Source organism: Palaemon carinicauda, chromosome 37 (genome assembly GCF_036898095.1).
Source record: "Palaemon carinicauda isolate YSFRI2023 chromosome 37, ASM3689809v2, whole genome shotgun sequence".
NCBI classification, from domain to species: domain Eukaryota; kingdom Metazoa; phylum Arthropoda; class Malacostraca; order Decapoda; family Palaemonidae; genus Palaemon; species Palaemon carinicauda.
Window position 1 is genome coordinate 51,136,269 of NC_090761.1, and position 15,955 is coordinate 51,152,223.

Below are 15,955 nucleotides of genomic sequence, written 5' to 3' on the forward strand. Positions count from 1 at the left end.
TAATTTATTTTTACATGTTTTATTCATATGACTCTAATTTAAAACAGATTTTTTACAACTGTCCAGGTGAATCCATTCATAATGTTGGCTAAATAACATATCCCATTAATTTGATATGTTAGGTTTTTATTTCTATTATATGTCCTCAACCTAAACTAATTTTCAGAATTCATTAATGGGATAAGATCAAATGAAAGTATGGAAACGAAAGAAGGGTTTTATAGTTATAGTGACACTTGTCAACTATTTCATGACGTCATAGCTACATTAGCAAACAAACGTACCAACCACAGCTTGATATGCTGTAGCCAAGTGACGGAACAGGAAGTGTCCACCCGTGCTTTATATTGTTCAGTTTGAGGAACCTTCTTAAACAACAATTGAATGAACTATATCGAAATTTATTCCCTTTTAGCTAAATATGATACTTTGCTTCTAGGTGAGTTATGTTTGTTTCATTTATAGACGTAGACGTGGCGACGCCCACTATTTATGTCAGGATACCACTGCCATATGACGACACCAAATGACGAATGTTTAATATTATCTTAAATCGATATTGTCATATTGGTTACCTCGTCTAGGTCTAGGCCTACCATTGAAAATTAAAAAAAGAAAATATTCACTGCCCATTAAGAAGGTTAGACAATTTAAATATTCTTTATTAACTAATAATTCTGATCCTACTGATGAGCTGCCTTTTACCTTTTAAAGCTCTGTTATAGTCTTACAGAAATATTTCTTCATAGCCTAATATAAGTATATCAAATTATTCCCTGTTACATTATGTACTGTATATTATCTGTTTAATTTAACCACATCCATTATATATTAAATAGTGTGTTAACATTACATTTTACGATGTTTTACAACTGACAATGTAGTTGAAGTATAGATAATGTGCGTTAAGATTAAGCTGCTAGGAAGGGTCTCTGAAAATCAAATAGTTCCTAGATGTCACTGCTTTAAGAAAATAAGGTATCAAAGTGTTAGTATTACCAAAATTGTATAGCCCCTAGGTCCGGAGATATAATAGGTAAGAGACTTTTGTAAGTTAAGTTCAATTCTTAGCTACATCTCTACAGGGGCTGCTATATAAAGGTTATTAGAATTAGTATTTATGTAATAACTTAAGATGACAGAGGGTAATTTCTTATTTGATATCTGCAGAAGTTTTCCTCTCCTAAAACAGTGATTCTGGAATCTCTAATGTTTAATTTGGCCGTTTGTACTTACCTAACAAATGGTTCTAACTTCATGACTCCCAAAGAATCAACATACTAATGTATTGTAAGTACTGTTTGTCATGTTGGTGCTGTATCTAACCGACAATTTGTCCTTAATTGAATCAGAATATAATCTCGGTGTTTATTATTTCTATTGTTAACATACCTGAAGTGTAAAATATATCATGGATACTTGAATAACTTGTTGAGCAGATTCGATTTTAAAATTATATATATATATATATATATATATATATATATATATATATATATATATATATATATATATATATATATATATATATTGCAGGAGTATTTTAGAACATACATTTCAAATGATTTTTGTGGCAAATTTATATTGTTTAGGTCAGAACTGTACTTTAGGAATGGAAATGATTTTCTTACGTTCTTTTACAAGCGTTTATGTTGATTTTGCCTTTAATTTATCTTGGAAATCAGAAGATTTAAAAATAGAGGCCCCATCCAAGACAAATAATCTTAGGGACTACAGTGAGAAACAGGAGCTTTTGGTTGGGTGATACAGGGATAGGCCTACATCCTAACCTAACCTTTCCTAACCCAATTTAGGGCTCTGGGTCCTTGAAATAATCCTCTATGTACTTGGTTAGCCCTATTATCATTGATCAGAATCAGAAGTTCCATATATACATACATGGATCAGCCACTATTAACAATTTACCCATATAGGCTACTAATTTCTGAAATTTATAGTTTCGTCTATTAATCTCCATTTTGGAAAACTAGTGTAACATTTCATAGAATATCAAGCACATATTTACAGAGTTATGCTTTGGAAAAAATAGAACACAAATGACGGTTAGGGAAAAAAGATATAAGTATTTTTTTCTTTTCAGCCTCACAACCTTCGTAATTCGGATGGCAATAATACGAAAGTGCGGACTGTAATCGAGTTTCCACAATTGATATATATATATATATATATATATATATATATATATATATATATATATATATATATATATATATATATATATATATGTGTGTGTGTGTGTGTGTGTGTGTGTGTGTGTATGTTTGTGTGTATGATTATGGAGACTTTTAATAGATAATCGTGTTATTAACTAACATAGATAATGAATAAATTAGCTCAAAGTCAGAAAGAAACTTTTAGAAGAAATCTAACGGGTCAAATAGCTCTCTCTAAGTCTATAAGCTGATAAGTAGCAATTCATAAAACGAGAGGAACAGTCTCGGCTTATGCATTTTCCTGTCGAGAAATACCTCTCCTGTCATTGGCCAAAGCTTTCTATGACGTAAGGATTGATGGCGTCACTTTTTGTTTTTTGTGAATGACTATAACTAGCTACTGGTAAAATATCTATTTGTTTTTACTAAATAAATACTTTTCAAATTTTTTTTTTTTAGGAAATAAAATTTTATTAGTGTAATATAATGTAATATTATTAGTAATAAGGCTAATTGAATTAAATAAGCCTTAAAAATATATGATTTCATGCGGATGATTAACTGTCTTCTGGCAATAATGTAAAGCGTCGCTTGTAACACTGAAAATTTACTATTACAACCACTGCTGACGTCATATGTAGTTGCCATTAAACACCAACAGAATAACATTTATTTTTACCTTAAATGGATACCATACTATTGTTTCATCGTTTTTGTCTCATAAAAGGCTTATATAAAACATTAAGATTGTTTAATGGTGTAAATAGACATAGAAAGGATCCTGCTCAGCTCAAAATACTATTTTTCTGGTATTAAATAGCTACCAGTTACTAGTTTTAATCTGACATGCACAAATACACGCAGTACAGCTAAAATTTAGGCAATTATTCGTTCGAATCATATTTTTTATCAATTCTTGTTTTCTGGTCTCATCTTTTATTTTTTGTTATAAAAACATATTCCCTAAGTTTTTTTTTTTTTATTCTACACGTTCGTAATTTAATAAAGACACCGAGTTATCATTAATATATTTTAAAAATCATGTCTAGAGTTGTATACGGACGATGTAGTCAATATGAGAACAAGAATTTCCTGACATTCATTTATAAATATATCTTCTAAAAAATGCCTTGACGAGTGGTTTTAAATTTTCTGTCAGTCTTTAAATGGAACTTTAGTTTATTTTTTTCCTATCTAAAAGCAGATACCTGTCTCTAAGCTGTTTCAGAATGTTTTCTTTATGAAATAATAATTCTGTTGCAATCTAATTATGTCATCATCAGAAGTAGAAGAAATTGTATAGGCCATAATATTAATCAATGGATAACTTTGGCGAAGAACAGTAGTGTAATAATTAGGTGTGATTCTCGACAGTAAATTTACTTTTGAGGAACACATTAGGTCTGTGTCGAATTCTTCAATTGGACACAAAATTGGCTCATTGAGTAAGTCTTTTAAGATTTCCGGTGATCAATCTATTCTGAAGAAGTATTTTAATTCTTTCATTTTACCTTGTTTCGAGTATTGTTCTCCTGTCTGGTCTTCAGCTGCTGTTTCTCTTCTTAATTTGTTGGTCAGGAACTTGCGGTCTATTAAATTTCTTATTCCAGATCTAGATATTAATCTTTGGCACCATCGTTCAATTAGTTCATTCTGCATGTTGCATAAGATTTTTCATAATTTTGACCATCCTTTACATTCAGATCTTCCCGGACAGTTCCATCCTGTTCGTAATACTAGGTATGCAATTAATTCTAATAGCTAGGCCTTCTCCATCATGAGGCTCAATACTACACAGTGTCTTAGAAGGTTTATTCTATCTGTGACCACAAACTTGCAGCATTTTTTTTTCCTTTTGTATGTTGAACAGGCTGACACAAGTCTTTTTTTATAATTTATATATGAAATATCTGTTTTAATGTTTTCAAAATATTTTACTTTGATTGTTCATAGCTTCCTATATCGTTTATTTATTCATTTATTCCCCTTTCTCACTGGGCTATTTACCCTGTTGGAGCCCTTGGACTTATAACATCTTGCTTTTCATGTTATGTGATTAAGCCTATTCTGTCATTGAGCTTCAGATAAAATTCTTACATTTTTTTTGAAAATTACCAATGCACATTTAATAATATGATCAAAGTAATGCATTCAATCAAGCTTGCTTGGCATTCTTCAATTAATTACATACACAATGCATATTAACTCCTCTTCTGCATGTTCTCCTTTGAGAAAATGTCATCTTGTCTGTGTTGCCAGATAGGGAAACCCATAAGACTTCAAATATCCCTATTGAACATGAAACGAAGCATGGGCAGTGTTACCAGATATGGAGTTATCCCTAGATTTGGGGATTTTGGATGTCTGATGGGGATATTCTGTACCAATTTCTATGATGAAAAAACAAGATGAGTAAACCTTTATATTGTTGCAATTAATTTGCTTGCACTTATATACAGTAAAATGAATAATTTCTATATTACTAAACACTACGTGACCAGAAAAATACATTTGTGAAAAGGGGATTTCTGGGTTGTTTTGGGGATATTTTATAATGAGAATTAGGAATTTTTACACTAAGTCACTAACCCAAAACCCAACTGGCAACACTGTCATGGTATACAGCGGCAGCCATCATCCATTCACTCTAGTGTAAACATAACTCAATTTTTATGTGACTTACCGAAATGTAAAGGTAAACGCTATCATAATTGTATATTGTCAGTGTTTGATACTTATGCGGTGTTAAGATAAGGAACTTGTCTGAATCAAGTCCAAAGAATTTCAGTATTTAATGTTTAGGCTATTACCTACGTCCACAAGGTGTGAAGTGTAAACCTCGGGTTATGTAAGTAGACCTACAGTTCTTTTGAGCACTTGATGAATATTTCCAATAAAATCGCCCCAGTGAAAGTTGTTGAGATGATAATTATTAGTCGGATAAAAAAGATTCCTTCCATGATTATTGTATTTCATCGGTAATTGTCTACAATAGCTCATCGGACTTTAAAAAAATAAATTGAGAGGGGTGAGCGAAACATTTTTTTATTTTGACCAACCGCCTCAGATTTAATCTTGAAACCTAATGATACATGATGATTAAAATCATGTGGGGAACATTATGTTGTAAAATAAAACCCTATTTTTTTTTCTAGCCAAATACATGAACCATGTAATTCCTACTCGTTATCTTGTGTTTTATAGATTTCTGACCATGATTATTGTGGCAAACCACCGTTCATGAGTTTTTGGTCCCCCTTAAATAAAAACAACAATTTTATGGGTGACCCCAGTGGGAAACCGGGGTTTCTTGGGTGGAAAATGTCATGGCAAATGTCTAGGAGAAGGCCGCACCCGTTTTTCAAGTATTAACGACGAAATACGACAAAAAAAAAAACCAGATTATTGTTGCACGTTGCATAGAAACACGAGGAAATGAATAAAAAAGAAACTAAGACTTAACTCTTACACACAAAATGTAAGCATAAACCTACTACTACAATTATGGGGGACCCCAGTGGGAAGCGGGGTTTTTGGGTGGGGGGAGGAGGAGAAAAGTGATTTTTCGGGGCACTACCGAATCTAATACAACCAACTAACCTACCCTGGGAGGCCTGTACCCCTACCTAGGCCTATGGGGGGGGGCCTCTGCCCCCCCCTGCGACCCCCCCTAAAGGCCACAGTGATTTTCAGGGCACCACTGAACCTGATACACCCACCTAACCTAGCCTAGAGGCCCTGTACTCCTACCGGGGGGGGGCTTCGCCCCCCCTGCGACCCCCCTAAAGGCCACAGTGATTTTCAGGGCACCACCGAACCTAATACACCCACCTAACCTAGCCTAGAGGCCCTGTACCCCTACCGGTGGGGGCTTCGCCCCCCCTGCGACCCCCCCTTAATGACACTACCTATCACATCCATCAAACCAAATCCAAAGCGATGGTACTGCTGTATATATCGTTATACTATCACTATTATAATATACTCCATAAATTAATGAAGCTTACCTTAAATTGTTGGTTGATAAAGATGTGCTGCTGCTTTGAGGAAAACGTGAAGCCGTTGCGAATGTTCCTTGACATGCAGGACAATTTTTATTTGTTAAAATTAAATTGTGTCTCTGGCACAAATCCACTAGTTTTCCAGAATAAGTTACACAAATTCATTGTAATTTAGGAAACAGTCAGGACAAGAAGATGGACTTTCAACTTCTTGTGTAACATGAGATGACGTGCTTGCTATGGCCACCATGTCTAAAAACGAAATGAAATGCCTGAGTAAGAGAATGTATTGTCGTGCTGTGATTGGCCAAACATGTATGACGTCATAGTGGATAGGCGCTGTGATTGGCCAAACGTGTAAGACTTCATAGTGGACTAGTTTGTCTGCGGATTATAGTGGTTACAGGGCTCATTTGAGCAAAAACAAGACACAGTCAACAATAACAACAGACTTGGAAAAAATCTGGGAGGAAGACAAGAGTAGCGAGAGTTTGATCGTCGATATTTCGACTATTATTGATTTTCACTAAATTATCTCACTCGTATACCACTATTTACATGCATTCCTACACATTCTAGTAAAAATAAATTGAATATCACTGATATCTTCATGCGGCCTTCTCCTAGACATTAACCATATAGGGTTCATGTAAATGACTGAAAACAGGTCTAAATGCCAAAATTTTTGAGATTTGTAAAAGGGTACAAAACCTAACAAACTCACCTAACCTAGCCTAATAGTTCCCAGGTCACAACTCCTATCCGGGGGCACTCCCCCCAGGTCACAACCCGTAAGCCAGGGCCAACCCCCGACCCCCCTTCCCAGGTCACAACCGCTAGCCGGAACCCCCCTTCTAAGGTTACAAACTAAAAGTGAATAATGAATAAATCCTTACATTATGATAAATTAAATCACAAATAAATTTTTCCACTGTGAAAAAGTAAATCACAAAAAACTCATTACCTTATGATTGACACTGTTGCCTTTTTTTTTGTCTTTGTAATCTTTACAAAAGCTTTGCAGTAGAAAATGTGCTAGTCTTTCCTATATTTAGTCGGAATCGGACCTTTGAGGCATTATTTCGCTGTTATTTCTTAATTTCATGAGTAGCAATAGCTTTACACTGAACGGAGAGCATTTCCATCATAATCAATTGCCCACATGAACGAAATTACTGTACACTAAATTTCTAAATAGATTGATGTGCTTTCCTTGAGTTCCCTCATGAAGTCATCTTTACGTGATGGAGGTTAAGTGGAAAATGAAAGCGAAGGTGGGATAAAATGGCTTTTGTAGAACAACATCAGGGAGCTTACGAAGAAGTACTTGTAAGCTGTTAATTGGTTTAAAAAAATCACCTGACAGATACGTCTTCGTAAATGCACTGAAACCAAGCATGCGTAATAAGTCCCCTTCAGTCTCTCAGATGTAAACAATGGACTTATAGTGAAAAACATACTTCACCTTTTAATCGACTGATACGCAAGTTATTATGCCCTAGCCCTTATTAAACATATAGAGAAAAATACCAAACTAGCCAGCACTCCACTATTTCTTATAGCAAAATTCAGTTTCGCTAGTACTGTAATTAAAGTATCTTATACTGTATTAACCATTTTCTTTTTCTCATGTATTACTTATTGCTTTATCTGAAGCTGACTTTTTTTTTTGAGGAGGAACAGTATTTTTACCCTATTTGTTAACCTTTTCAATCTTTTTTTTTTTTTTTTTTAGGAGGAACAGTATTTTTACCCTATTAGTTAACCTTTCCAATCTTGGGGGACCCCACTGGGAAACCGGGGTTTTTTGGGGGGAGAATGAATTAAAGAATCCGTTTTAACATACGAATAGTGGCACATGTAGAATTAGCAATAAACAAGGCCACCAGCTAACCTAAACAAACTACCTAATCTAGCCTAACATAACCTAGCCTAGTAGCTGTATCCTTACCTAGCTGGTAGGGGGCTGCGACCCCCCTTACACAGCCATGTTAAATGTAAGACAGCCTAAAACCCTTTGTGTACTTAGGTTGGAGGGTTAAGGTGAGCTGCACCTTTCCGACTCAATACCCAAGTTCCCTTAAAAATAGATACGTAACAAATACATCTTTTTTTCGCTTTTTTCTTGTTTCTCAATACAACATGCCTTCTGTCACACCAAATTTTTTTTTCTTTTTTTTTTTCTTTTTTTTTTAACATCAAGTCGGCACTTAGAATCACAGGTAGGGAAAATTGTGTCACTTTCACTTTTAATAACACTGTAATCTTAGCTGTACTTTTTATTCTTTCGATGTTACCATAATAATGCAAAACAAAATTTTATAATTTAGATAACAATTGAGACAAGAACTTGGGAGAAAATCCACAGAAATTGATGTCAAAGTTGATGGTAAAGTGTCGAAAAGTGTTCAGTCTCCTAGTAAAACTGTCACCTGATTGGGTATTCAAATCACATGATTCTAGTTTTGTTAAAATGCTAGTCCCAAGTAAAATGACAAATTCATAGATAATTTGTATTTTTCCTAACTAAACAAACCTTAGCTATTTACATGGGGTAATTACTTCGGCGTAGCTAAAGGACGAGCCATAAAAGTTTTAACGAGGGTTTACTACACCGGTGAATGCTTCACTTTACTTAGAGGTAGGACTTATCTTGGGGGACAGGGGTGGTGGGCACATATGTATAAATAGCTAAGGTTTTTATAGTTAGGAAAAATACAAATGATCTACGAATTTGTCATTTGTTTCGTAACTGAAATACAAACCACGCTATTTACATGGGGTGACTTAACCCTTAGGAAGGGTGGTAAGTACCCTGCCATACTGGCTCTGGCTTGCCCGGGGACCCCGAACCCGAGTGTGTAGGAACTCAAGAGGTAAGGGGTCCCTGCTCCTCGCTGACAGCTGTGAAACTGCTGCGGCCTACGAAAGCTGTGTGTGAAGGTGAGAAGTGACTCGTCCTAGGAAGTTGACCTGGAGTTCTTCAGATGGAAATCTAGGCTAGGACTCTCCCAATACCACCTCGTCAGGGTTTGGGGACATGACAGTATTACATCTTAATACTAGGAACACAAGGGAGCATGGCTTACCTGCAGAGGTTCGAGGTCAGCTGTTCAAGGAACCCAGGATGCTGCTTTCTCCAAGGAAGGAGAGGATGAAGAAAAGAATAAGGGCTAGGCAGATCTTTTCATTCACGCAGACTAAAACCGGGTAACAATGCCTTCAACCTTCTGCTACTTGTCCAATAAGGAGCCCGAGGTTAGACCAGCTTTTGTGCAGCCACCACAGGACCGATAGAAAACGTATCGAGCCTCCTGTGTGTCACATCCTGCAGGTAGTGGGTCGTGAAGGTGGTCTGACGCTTCCATACCCCAGCTTGAAGGACCTGCGTCACTGAAAAGTTCTTCTTGAATGACAGGGATGTAGCCACACCCCTGACGTCATGCGCTCTAAGGCGACGTGACGGAGGAGGGTCAGGATTCAAGGCCAGATGTATTACCTTGCGAATCCAGGCCGAGATGGTATTTCTGGTGACCCTCCTCTTCGTCTCCCCGGTGCTCACGAACAAAGGTCGCACCTGGGGGCGAACTGCAGCTGTTCTTTTAAGATACAACCTCAGACTCCTGACTGGGCACAGTAGGAGATGGTTTGGGTCATCTGTTACAGAACGGAGACTCGAAACCCGGAAGGAGTCGAACCTTGGGTCCGGCACTCCAGGGTTCTGAGTCTTGGCAACAAACTCAGGGACGAAGCTGAACGTTACCTCCCCCCATCCCCTTGAATGGGCGACGCCGTACGAGAGACCATGAAGCTCACTGACTCGCTTGGCCGAGTCCAAAGCTGGCAGGAACACCGTCTTCCAGGTAAGGTGGCGATCAGAAGTCTGGCGTAATGGTTCGTAGGGAGGTCTCTTAAGAGACCTGAGAACTCGAACCACGTTCCATGGAGGAGGTCTCACTTCCGACTGAATGCAGGTAAGTTCGTAACTCCGTATGAGAAGGGAAAGTTCCAGCGAGGAGGAAATGTCCATTCCTTTAAGCCTGAAGGCAAGACTTAAGGCTGAGCGATAGCCTTTCACTGCCGAGACTGAAAGGCGCATTTTCTCCCGCAGATAAACGAGGAACTCCGCTATTGCTGGTAAAGTGGCATGGAGGGGAGAGATACCCCTTCCACGACACCAACCACAGAAAACTCGCCACTTCGCCTGGTAGACTCCTGCGGATGACTTGCGCAGGTGGCCAGACATCCTGTTTGCAACTTGTTGCGAAAATCCCCTCTCTGTGAGGAGATGCTGGATAGTCTCCAGGCGTGAAGTCGAAGCAAAGCTACGGCTTTGTGGTAGATGTTGGAGTGTGGTTGTTTGAGTAGCTCGTGACATGGTGGGAGCTCCCTCGGAATCTCCGTGAGGAGTTGCAGAAGGTCTGGGAACCACTCTGAATGATGCCATAGCGGAGCTATCAGGGTCATTGAGAGATTGACCGATGTTCTGGTCTTGTTGAGTACCCTCCTCATCAGACAGTACGGGGGAAAGGCGTACACATCGACGTTGTCCCACCGTTGTTGGAAATCATCCTACCAGAGAGCCTTGGGGTCCGGGACTGGGGAGCAGTACAGCGGGAGCTTGGTGTTCAGAGCCGTAGCGAACAGATCCACCGTCGGGGAACCCCACAAAGTCAGGACTTTGTTGGCTATCTGAGGATCCAAAGACCACTCGGTACTCACTATCTGCGATGCTCTGCTCAGACTGTCGGTGAGCACATTCCTTTTGCCCGGAATGAAGCGAGCCGCTAGTGAAATCGAGTGGACTAAGGACCATCTCCGTATCTCTACTGCAAGATAGGATAGCTGTTGTGAAAAGGTACCTCCCTGCTTGTTGATATAAGCCACCACCGTGGTGTTGTCGCTCATCACCACCACAGAGTGGCCCGCCAGGACTTGGTGGAACTTCTGAAGTGCCAGGAACACGGCCTTCATTTCTAGCAGGTTTATGTGAAGGTACTTTTCTGATTCTGACCACAGGCCTGAGGTCATGTGGCTCAGAACGTGGGCCCCCCACCCTTTGTTTGATGCGTCCGAGAACAGCATCAAATCTGGGGGAGGGACGAGAAGATCCACTCCCTTTCATAGATTCTCGTCTGCCACCCACCATTGGAGGTCCGCCCGTTCCGCAGGTCCCATAGGGACCAGAAAGTCCGGGGAGTCGTGGCCTTGACTTCACCGGGACTTGAGTCGCCACTGCAGGGATCTCATCCTGAGGCGACTGTTGGTAACGAGACGGGTCAGGGAGGAGAGGTGGCCGAGGAGACGAAGCCACGATTGGGCTGGGAGTTCTTCTCGATTGAGGAAAGGTCTCGCGACCTTCCTCAGCTTTGCTATCCTTTCGTCTGATGGGAAGACTTTGTGGAGATTGGTGTCTATGACCATGCCTAGATATACCAGTTTCTGAGAGGGCTGCAGGGAGGACTTCTCGAGATTTACCACGATCCCTAGATCTTGGCAAACTTCGAGGAGTTTGTCTCGGTGGCGAAGAAGGGTTGCCTCCTAGGATCAGCCAGTCCTCCAGATAACGAAGGAGACGGATGCCGATCCTGTGGGCCCACGAAGAGATGATGGTGAATACTCTGGTGAACACCTGAGGGGCTGTGGAGAGACTGAAACACAGCACCTTGAACTGGTAGTTGTTCCGTAATCGAAATACAAACCATGCTATTTACATTGGGTTTACTTTTGGCGTAGCTGAAATTGACTAGCCAATAAAATTTTAACGAGGGTTAACTACCCCCGCGCTAGTTAGCAAGGGGGTAGGGGAAGGTGTAGCTTGCTACCCCTCCCCCCCCACACCGGTGAGTTGTCTCACTTCACTTTTGGCTCTGACGATGTGCAGACGTGTCTGTCTATCGTCCTCGCTTTTGACAGCCTTAATCTTTTCTTTTGCTTTTCCTCAGTTGTGTGCTTGGAAGTTGGCCTCGCCCTTTTTATTTTCATCATGCGCAAGTGCCGTGGAATCGCCGGCCGCCCCTGCGGTACCTTCATGTCAGCGGTCGAAACTGATCCCCACACCCTTTGCCCGCAGTGTCAAGGCCAACGGTGTGACAAGGAATTAACGTGCAGGGAGTGGTCTACCTCCCAGTGGGAGAGGTTTGCCCGCCGGCTTAAGAAATAGTCCAAGAGAGATCTTTCTCCTTCAAGGGTTGCCTTGAAGGAGGAGGGCTCCAGGGACTCTTCTTCCGCCACCCAAACCTCCTCCGAAGGTCCCACTCGGCCGGCCTCTCGTGAGAGGCCGCCGAGTGGTAGCGTAGACCCTTGTTCTGTTTTCCGATCTCGGGGTGCGGGAGAGGGCGTCGCCTCCCATAGCGGGGCGGCTCCCCCTCCTCCTCCGGGGGAGGATTTTGATTCTAACGTTGATGACCATAACTCTGTCACTAATGATGATCTCTTTCAGCTTTGGGCTTCCTTGGGGCTTAAGGGATTGCCCTCCAAGGAAGCCCTGTTTGACCTTATCCAGTTGGGGGCCGCGGTCAAGCAGTCGCCGGTGATAGCAGAGGTAGACCCTCTGTTTATTGTCGATGCTGTGCTGGCAGAGGCTTCCGACGGGTCTGGTCCAACCTCTGCTGTTCTTGATGTTGCGGACGTTGCTGAAGGCTCTCCTCCCCCTTCCGGACATCCTTCAAAGGGGAAGGTGGGTCCCACAGTCTCTCCTGCGGGTACGCCTACCCCTCGGGGGAGCGCTCTGACTGAGACTCTTCTTCGGAGGACCGGCGATCCTGATGACCTCCCTCGTGGCTGCCTTCGCCGTAAGGCTCGTCTCCCTCTTCGTTGCAGGGGCCTCCCGTCTCCCTAAAAGGGAGTCGAGAGGCGCCTCTTCGAGTCTTTGCCTCCTCCGTCCTCTGATGAAGATCCTCCTTGTCGGGAGCAGACTGTAGCAGCCACGTCCTTGGACCTCTCCGGTGATCGCTCGCGATCTCCTACGCCTACCAGACCTTCCACCTCCGGCTCAGATGTGCAGCAGGCTTCTGACCTCGTCAGTCGACGGGCATCGGTCCCTTCGGGGCAAAGGGATGTCTCCCACGGTGTGGGGGCTTCCCTTGCGCGTAAGCGCTCTCCAGCTTTGCAGTCTCTTGACTCACCTCGCCAACGCTCTCCTGCTCGTCAGCGCTCTCCTGCTCGCCAGGGCTCTCCTGTTTGCCAGCGCTCTCCTGATCGTAAGCGCCCTCCTGCTCGCCAGCGCTCTCCTGTCGACAGTCAACAATCTCCTGTTCCTGTTGCACGGCCAGCATGCCAGCGGTCTCCTGAGCGCACAAGATCTCCTGCTCGTCAGCGCGCACCTGCGCATCCAGTTCCTGATACGCGCCCTGCGCGCCAACGCTTGCCCACGCCCCCTAGATCTCCGGATCTGGACGCGGTTAAGGACCTGACTCCTCCTCGCCCACGCGTTCCTGCTCGTCCTCCTTCACCTGCGCAGCAGCGCGCACGGTTTCCTGCGCGCACTTTAGAGTTCCTGCACGCCTTTTCATCCTGAGCCCGTTCGCGAGCGTTCGCCTTTGCGCGTCGCACCTCCTGATCCTGCGCAGCAGTCTACGCGTCGACATCCTACGCGCCAGCGATCTCCTGCGCGTCAACGATCTCCAGCGCGTCAGCGTTCTCCAGAGCTTCAGCGATCTCCTGAGCGCCCGCGCGATCTATCGCCTGCGCGCAAACGCTCTCCTACGCGTCAGCGCCACCTGGACCTTGATCGACATAGGTCTCCTACGGCCATCTCGCCCACACGCGGTCGTTCACCTGCGCGTTCTACGCGCCATCACGCGCCAGAGTTCGCCGACGCGCTATCGCTCGCCGCCTCGCCATCGCTCGCCGCCTCGCCATCGCTCGCCGCCTCGCCATCGCGCCATCACGTGCCAGCGTTCGCCGACGCGCTATCGCTCGTCGCCTCGCCATCGCTCGCCAACGCGCCATCACGCGCCAGCGTTCGCCAACGCGCTATCGCTCGCCGCCTCGCCATCGCTCGCCCACGCGCCACAGATCTCCAGGATACCATTGATCTCCTGCGCCTTGCCTTTCTCCTGAGTTACAGTGATCGCCTGTGCGCCCGCCCGTTCCCGCGCCAACGTGTTCCCTCGCCAATGCACCAACGCGCCAACGCGCCCACTCGCCAACGCGCCCACTCGCCAACGCGCCCGCGCGCCCACTCGCATGCGCCCCCGCTCGACCCGCTCGCGATCGCGCTCGCGCCCATTTGTCTCCGCGTGACTACGCGCCCGCGCTCCAGCAGCCCCCGCGCGCGTTTCATTGGATCCTTCTCCGCGCGAGCGCCAGGCGACCCCCATTCTCGCCGGGTTCCGCAGCTCGTGGCGGCAGCAGGTACGCATGCTTCCAGATCGCAGTCAGGATCGCCTCCGCGCAAGCGCAGGTCTCTCTCTCAGGACCAGGAAGAATCGTCGAAGAGGTCAAGGCAACATTCTTCCCTTTCTTCTTAGCAGGTAGGCCATTTTCATCCACTCCGAAGGGTCAGGAGATCCCTTTCCCTCCAGCGGGAATTACGGACACTGCGTCCGTATCTCGTCAGTCTTGGTTTGGTCCTTTGATGAGAGCGGTAGTACAGGCTATGAAGCCAGCACTCGCCGATCTCGGACTCAAGCCAAGGACAGACTCGCCCCCGCTGAAGAGAAGGAGAGGAGTGGACTTCCTGGTGACTTCTCCCAGGGAGAAGTTGGTTCCTAAGAGGTCCGTCAATAAGGCTCCATCCCCTTCGCGGTCGTTTTCTCCTCCTGTGGACGAGGCTTTTCCGTCTTCAGGAGAGTCCAGCGAGGCGGGGGTCTCTCCCTCGGCACCAAGGGGGGAGTCCCCTCCTCGTGGAGGAGAACCGACTCGCATGGAAGGTACCTTCCAGACCTCTTTGCTGGAGTCTTGTATCCCACCCAGGAGGGAACCCAAGGACTCCAAGACAGTTCCGAAGTCGTCTTCGCGAATTTGTCAGGAACCAGCCAGACCCCTGGAGAACATCCACGTGTCTCCCCAGGAAGAGCCTCTGGGGACAGGAGACTTAGCTGCCAGTCCGCAGGGAGGAGAGCAGCACGAGTCTGAGCATGCCTTCTGGCAGGTCTTGGGCCTGATGAGGCAGCTTAACAGGTTCAAGGACCCGGAGATCGCTCCTCGCGAAGGCAAGGACACGGTCTTGGACCAGGTCTATGGAACTCAGAAGCCCCCAAAGGCCAGCGCAGCTCTGCCCTGATCCCAGGGGGTGAAGAGTGCCAGAAACAGGGTCGACGCTCAGCTCCCAGACCTCGCCTCCTCCAGTCGTTCCTCTGCCGGGAGCAAACTCCTCCCACCTCCTCGTCTCCAGCAGAGGAGGTATTTTGAGATCATGGGGGGGTCTAGTCTCGCTCTTCCCCTGCTGTGCTTCGGTCTCTCCACAGCACCTCAGGTGTTCACCATGGGCGCACAGGAACGGCAAACGTCTCCTCCAATATCTGGACGACTGGCTGATCCTGGCAGACTCGGAGTCGACCCTTCTTCAACACCGAGACTGGCTTCTGGGACCTTGCCAAGATCTGGGGATCATGGTAAATCTCGAGAAGTCCTCTCTGCAGCCGTCCCAACGACTGGTTTATCTAGGCATGTTGTTAGACACCAATCTCCACAAAGCCTTTCCATCAGACGACAGGATAGCAAGGCTGAGGAGGGTGGCAGAGCCCTTCCTCAGGCGGGAAGAGCTTCCAGCCTAATATTGGTTGCGTCTCTTAGGTCACCTAGCCTCCCTGGCCCGTCTGGTCCCAAACGGTC

At 44.5% G+C, this 15,955-nt stretch overlaps 1 long non-coding RNA gene across 4 annotated transcripts in view; it reads left to right on the top strand.

Moving 5' to 3' along the window:
* Positions 1-312: 312 nt before the first annotated feature.
* The window catches only part of LOC137629661 (uncharacterized), a 77,380-nt gene continuing 61,737 nt past the window's right edge, over positions 313-15,955 (top strand). For 3 of the 4 annotated variants that reach the window (XR_011041573.1, XR_011041572.1, XR_011041575.1), the window contains exon 1: positions 4,811-5,022. This is a non-coding gene — a long non-coding RNA (uncharacterized lncRNA). Of the gene's footprint in view, positions 440-4,810; positions 5,023-15,955 lie in introns of those variants that run through there. The other variant, XR_011041574.1, reaches the window with a different exon arrangement.